Source organism: Frankliniella occidentalis, unplaced genomic scaffold (genome assembly GCF_000697945.3).
Source record: "Frankliniella occidentalis isolate FOCC.00 unplaced genomic scaffold, Focc_3.1 Scaffold407, whole genome shotgun sequence".
Taxonomy (NCBI): domain Eukaryota; kingdom Metazoa; phylum Arthropoda; class Insecta; order Thysanoptera; family Thripidae; genus Frankliniella; species Frankliniella occidentalis.
The window spans coordinates 137189-143543 of record NW_026267529.1 but is presented as its reverse complement, the minus strand read 5'-3'; the positions used below and the strand labels follow the sequence as shown (position 1 = coordinate 143543).

Sequence of the window (6355 nt, the reverse complement as noted above, 5' to 3'; positions counted from 1 at the left end):
CCCTCCCAGCCCCAGCCACGCTCCGAACAGACACTAGCCACAGGGGGACTTAGGCAAGTGCAAATTCCCAATTTAGCCCAATCTTCCTTCTTATCTATGTTGGAGACGAATGCCGATCATTTTTTTTCCGGGATGTCATAGGACGAAACTCCCTATAAAAGCGCATAACTTCGAAAAAAAATTGTACAAATATCATTTTTGGCCCAATTTCAATATTTATCTATGTGCTCCCCTAAATTACCCTAGGAATTGACACTCGGGAAAAAATTCTACCGTCACCTCGTCATCAACATAGATAAGAAACAAAAGTACCCAGTCCCCTTCAGTGCAGGTCTTCAAAAAGCGTTCAGAGTCCCGACACTGAGTTATGTATTTGCGTGGGATAGTCTACACACTGGTACACTGTTAGAAATTTCCACGGAATTTTGAACGGAATTGTCAAGAAATTTTTTTCACGGAATGCACCGTAATTTTTCCGTATTTTCTACGGAAACCATACGGAAAACCCGTATTCTTAAGTTACAGATAAACCGTAAGCTTTTCCGTAAAATTTTAACTTATTGATTGGGAAAAATGATAAATTGCACTGTAAGTCGAAGAATTGGATTTTGAGAGATACGAGAGCGTAAAGTTATGGTTTTGCGAAAGAGGCAATCACATAAATCTCTATGGACAGCTCAATTGTTAAAACTATTTGTTTTTAAAATTATTTAATATTTAATTTGACGGGGAAAATGTACGGGATGCACCGTTATTTGAAATACGGACAAGTCCGTATCTTTAAATTACAGTCATCCCGTTACGGTTTGGTACCGTTTTTGGAATTTACGGTGCGTTCCGTAAGAATTCCGTAATTAGCCTACGGAATTTCTAACAGTGTAAAACAAGTGTTTAATTTTGCACGTCAATTGACGTTTAAGTTCAAGTGTGCATTTTCTCGACACTTTGTGGTGTCGAACTAAGCTATACGTAAATTGGTGTTTAAACTTTCGACACTTCCGAAACGTATAGCAGCTGCACACCGTATGGTTCCCTATTGACAGCATAGAACTGCGTGTGTCCAAGTGTGCAGAATTTAAACGTTTACAAGACGTATAAAATTTGCACACCACGCAAGTGTGCAACTTCAGTTAAACACCATGTAATGTGCTAAATCATAACTTGCACACGTTTGGTGTGCAAATATTGCACACTTGTTTTACCAGTGCAGCACCAAAGCGAGCGCCCTGCTCGCACGCGTCCCAAAGGGCCGCTCGAACGGGACCACTAGAATAACAAGACGAGGGGGTGTAGTGACAATGACCTGTTGCCCAAACCCACTAATTCTTCGGCACTCATCACGGATCACTGAGATGGACCAGAAGCAGACAATTTGTGATGAGGCCGCCCTCCCCGCTACCTTCGTCGAGTACGTGGCGCGGCTCATTATACCGGAGTCGGCGAGGTGGACCGCCGTGCCTCTCACAAAGGAGGCGGAGCCCGGCGGGGCCCATCGATTGGGGATGAGCCGTCGCGCCGGTTGCGGCCGGGGCGACGGGTGTGGAACTAACCGAAAACGCGTACATTTGATTGTGTGTCTGGGCAATTATTGGCTCAGACTGTGTATGATTGTCTCCGATTGTTTCAGATTGTTGGCCAAGTACTATTGCGACATCATTTTTTAAAGTTGTGTCATAACTGTGTCCGATTTTGTGTGATGCTTGGCGATGGTGTGTGATTGTGGCTGATTGTTTCATGATTGTTGTCGAATGTTTACCCCGAAGCATTGAGTCACACCCCTCGGGCCGGGGGGACCGGGGTGTATTCGAGCGTATTTTGTACACTTCGGGAGGTTCATTACGTTATGGGCCAGGAACACTAGTGGGACGGGCTGCACCGGGCACAACAGCGCACACTGGAAATCCAGATGCACCTGCGAGTGAGTGGAAAGACACACGACGCGTCCTACGAACAAAGTTCGATCTCCCGGCGCGCCGTTCAACACTGTCCGATCTCCGGGCGCACCGTTCAACAAAGTTCGATCTCCTGGCGCGCCGTTCAACGCTGTCCGATCTCCTTTCCAGCTTTTATCTGCACCGTAGGATTCAAGCCGTGATATCTTCGTTGATAGTTCACTTAAAATGAAACTAATAAATTCTATGTGATCCTCAAAGATTACGCAACACATTGGACCAATAATAAAATGCTATGATCTTGACGAACAGACGTACGAGGCGTTTAAACTTCCACCTCACTGCAAACCTCGAAAAGGAGATCGAACAGCGTTGAACGGCGCGCCAGGAGATCGAACTTTGTTGAACGGCGCGCCCGGAGATCGGACAGTGTTGAACGGCGCGCCGGGAGATCGAACTTTGTTCGTTGGACGCGTCGCACACACATTTGCACACGGTGAAAATTGTTCCATCTTGTCGAAGGGCCATCGGAACGATTCAAGGACGCCCCATGTAATTTTTCCTACACTGCAAAAAAATATGACAGGAAAAATTACAGCATCGACCGCTAATTATTTTCCAGGAACGTCTGTTATTCGAATGACAGCATCGCTGTAGTTTTAATGGTTAAAATCTGGTACAGGGAGCAATGTACAGGACCACTGTACAGGCAACACCGGACAAAACTGTCTACAGTGGAGCCGTATTCGTACACTGTACCGTGTAAAACCTGGGCTTTCCGGTGCTACAGCAACACTGTACTCCGCGCTCTGTACCCTAGGTGCAGTGACTAAGAGCGGCATCTACAGTAACGCTGTAGATCGTTTCGTATCAGACTCTAATTTTTTGCAGTGTATCCCGTCCTAGAATCCTTCCGATTGTCCTTGGATATCAAGGAACCGTTTTCACTGTGCAGGTGTGCGAAAAAATATTTACACAGTTGTAGGTGAGCGTATAAGTGTTGCCAGATAATATAGGCAAATTTCCCACGGATGCACAGGTGCTGTGTGGGTTGCATCTTACGCCTGCCAACTAGGCCACCCCTCGGCACAGGTGTGCGAATGTTGCCTAGTAGGCAGGCGTAGATGCAGCCCACTATGCACAGGTGAGTTTGAGGTAATTTTTGCCTACTTTATCTGGCAACACTGCACATACGCCCATTCACCCCTCCCCAAGTGTGTGAAAGGCCACTCATACATCTGCAGGTGTGTGAGTTTTTTCACTCACCTAAAGTAGTGCGACGTTTGCACTCTTGGATTTCCAGTGTACCCCATCGGAGGGTGAGACTGTTAGACTATTTTTATTTGCTAAGGGTAAACGCACTTTGTTCACAACTAAAATTGGGAAGAACTAGCGAGAGAGGCTGTCCGAACCCAACCGGTTAGGGTGGCAGAAAAGCACCATTTTCATTTGTCAAAAAAAGTCGTTCGGATTCGGATAGTGCACTGAAAGATGAGTCCGACAAGCGATAAGCTTATGGTGGCAAGGCTTGCCAGCGCTGTGCGACCCGATTGAAAGGTCACGCATGAGGCGTAACAGTCTAACATTTCCCTAAAATCAACCTAAACCTGGGTAGAGCAGCTCAAAACAAGATCTGGGTCCGTGGCAAGGGTCGCGCAAGGGGTAAGGGATCATCCACAAAGTACGTCCGTGATTCGCTGTTCCAAAACTGCCAAGTTCATCCTGTGCTAGCTCTCGGAGCGCCTGGTGGGTAGGCAACTTCTCGTATGGAGTGCATGTGTGTTCTGCGGGCTGGCCTACCTTGAGCCTCGCAGGCGCCCATTTCCCTTTTTCGCTGAACGAATCTTAGAAAAATCCGACGTACTTTCTGAATGGTCCCTAACTTGACGCAAAGTAATCTATTTCTGACATTTATTTTAAACTAATGTAGGAAAGGTTTTTCTGCCACGTCAGCTATCCAACCGCTGGCCGACATACGGCGTGACCGAGCGGAAAACGAAAAGGTAATCCGGCTGACAGCCGTTCGGTAATCCGGCAGGGGTAATCCGAGTAAATTCTAAAAAAATCCGGGGTAATCCGGGGAAATTTTGGGGTAATCCGGAAAATTTTTGGGGTAATCCGGGGTAATCCTAGAGAAAACGCAACGTAATCAGGAAGATGCTCCGGAGGTAATCCGGGGGTAATCCGTAATCCGGCTGACACAAAGTTTAACAGTCGTTTCCCTCTCGGGCGTGACTGACCTGGGCAAGGAGGCCGTGGCTGCTGGTGGCGGGCGGTCGCGCGGCGCCAACAAGTAGAAGTGCGGGCGCGTCGTGGAGGGGGCCGGTGGTCTGCAGCGCAACGGAGCAACACTGCGAGTGGCGTCGGCCGGCGCGGCGGCGAGGACGAGCATCCCCCAGCAGGCCCCCGCCCCGCCCCGCCCCGCGACACAACGAGCGAGGGGTTGCGCCGGCGCCCGCCCCCGCTAAGAGGGGTAGGCGCGCGGGGTAGCGCCGAGCCCCTGACGGCAACGCCCTCCGCCTACGCGTGTCGCGGCCGTCGCGGCGCTTCGACCTGTCCGGCCGACCGGGCGGCCGCGGCAGCGCCGGACAGTGGCGACCCGGACGTCGAACCGACCGAGTCGGACCCGATAATAGGCGCGAGACCCCCGCCGCCGCGGCCCTCCTGGTGTGTGCGCCCAGGGGGGTGTGTCCTCCTGCAACGGCGTCGACGGCGGCCACCGAGACCTCGGCGACGACCACCCGCACCGCTCCGCCGGCGAGGAGCTGGTGGTGGATGACGTGTCGTCGTCGCCAGCAACCCGCGCCCCCTCGAACCACACCGACCCAGCGAGGTGACGCTGCGCGCACGCACTCTGACGTCACTCTGACGGCACACTACTGGGCGGACGCTTCCGCAAGGGTCAACGCCTCCTTCTCGGCGCATGCGAGTCCAGCAGGAGTACTGACTGCTGAGATGTAGCAGTAGCACCTTCCACCCATATCACCCATATTTTGAAATGTCTTACAGTGTCTATAGACTACAGACTAAGTAACTTCGAATCGGTACGATAGGGCTGTGGGCTGCTCGGCACACTGAGAAAAATATTTCTGTACGGACAACGTCTAATGCTCCTGACTTTTGTCCCAGCTCAAAATGAGATAGTGACCTGCCATTAACACTGCAAAAAATTAGAGTCTGATACGGAACGATCTACAGCGTTACTGTAGATGCTGCTCTGAGTCACTGCACCTAGGGTACAGAACGCGGAGTACAGTGTTGCTGGAGCACCGGAAAGCCCATGCTGGCTTTACACGGTACAGTGTACGAAGACGGCTCCACTGTAGACAGTTTTGTCTGCTTTTGCCTGTACAGTGATCCTGTACATTGCTCCCTGTACCAAATTTTAACCATTAAAACTACAGCGATGCTGTTATTTGAATAACAGATGTTCCTGGAAAATTAATTAGCGGCGATGCTGTCATTTTTCCTGTCATAATTTTTTGCAGTGAAGTTTTAGTGCTGTGCTTTAAATTTTCTTTTCCTGGGATGCTACGTTTAGCTCCAAGCGCTAGACGTATAGTGCAACAAAAAACGCCGATCTGGGAACTAAACGTATAGTCCTGAGACACATTTTTTTTTCTTAGTGCATGAGAGTTAAAGTTAGCTGACACCATAGCCTTGGAGATATTTTTGTGTTAAGTGAGGGTGTGTTTTTGAGGCATCATCTGCTAAGAATCGTGATAAACCTTCAGCAAATGTGTGTAACTCCGACTCATATCGCTCGGGACTGCACGAAGGCGAGGCACACCCCAGAGCACGCCAATCTGTCGAGAATGTAACGCACTGAAAATGCAGGAGTCCGGCGCAACGGCGGATACCGTCACTCCCTCTAGACACACCACTCCAGCTATTTCCATTCCAGTGATGAAAGAGTCACAGAGACTGTCCCGCGCCGCCGGTCTGCGCGCGAATAGAGTGGCCCGATGACGTATGCGAATGCGCGGGCGCACAGGCCGCCGGGGCTCCTTGCGACCAGCCGCCTCCCGCCTCGCACTGCAGGGAGCGCCTGGCGACCAGGCGGGCCCGCGGCGCGCGCGTGACCGGCCGGGCGCCTACCCTGGCTGCAGAGGGGGCGACCCGCACCGCACGCGGCGTCTGCACTCGTCACTCCCCGACACCCCACTCCCCACTACTCGCTCCTCGCTCTTCAACCCCCACTCTTCACCCCTCACTCATCACCCCTCACTCTTCACCCCTCACTTTTCACCCCTCACTCTTCACCTGTCGCTCTTCACTTCACTCCCTCATTTCTCACTCCTCACCAGGGCATAAAAGTTCAGTCAACCGGCGGGGGAAAAGGGGTGGCGCACCAAAAGGTTGACTTGTTGACTACGTACAGGATTTCTGTGGTTTTGTAGCAGTAGCACGGAATTGCCTGCCTTTAGGCGGCTGGCGGCTCACTAGACACGATTGGGGGGGGG

At 51.1% G+C, this 6355-nt stretch overlaps 1 protein-coding gene across 2 annotated transcripts in view; it reads right to left on the bottom strand.

Moving 5' to 3' along the window:
* Positions 1–6355, bottom strand: part of LOC113202318 (prolyl 4-hydroxylase subunit alpha-1) — a 57374-nt gene that overhangs the window by 21117 nt on the left and 29902 nt on the right. The window contains exon 1 of one of the 2 annotated variants that reach the window (XM_026416486.2): positions 4133–4228. The exons of the other annotated variant lie outside the window; for it this stretch is intronic. The gene's annotated coding sequence lies outside the window, so the exon portion shown is untranslated. Of the gene's footprint in view, positions 1–4132; positions 4229–6355 lie in introns of those variants that run through there. 2 annotated transcript variants of the gene reach the window in all.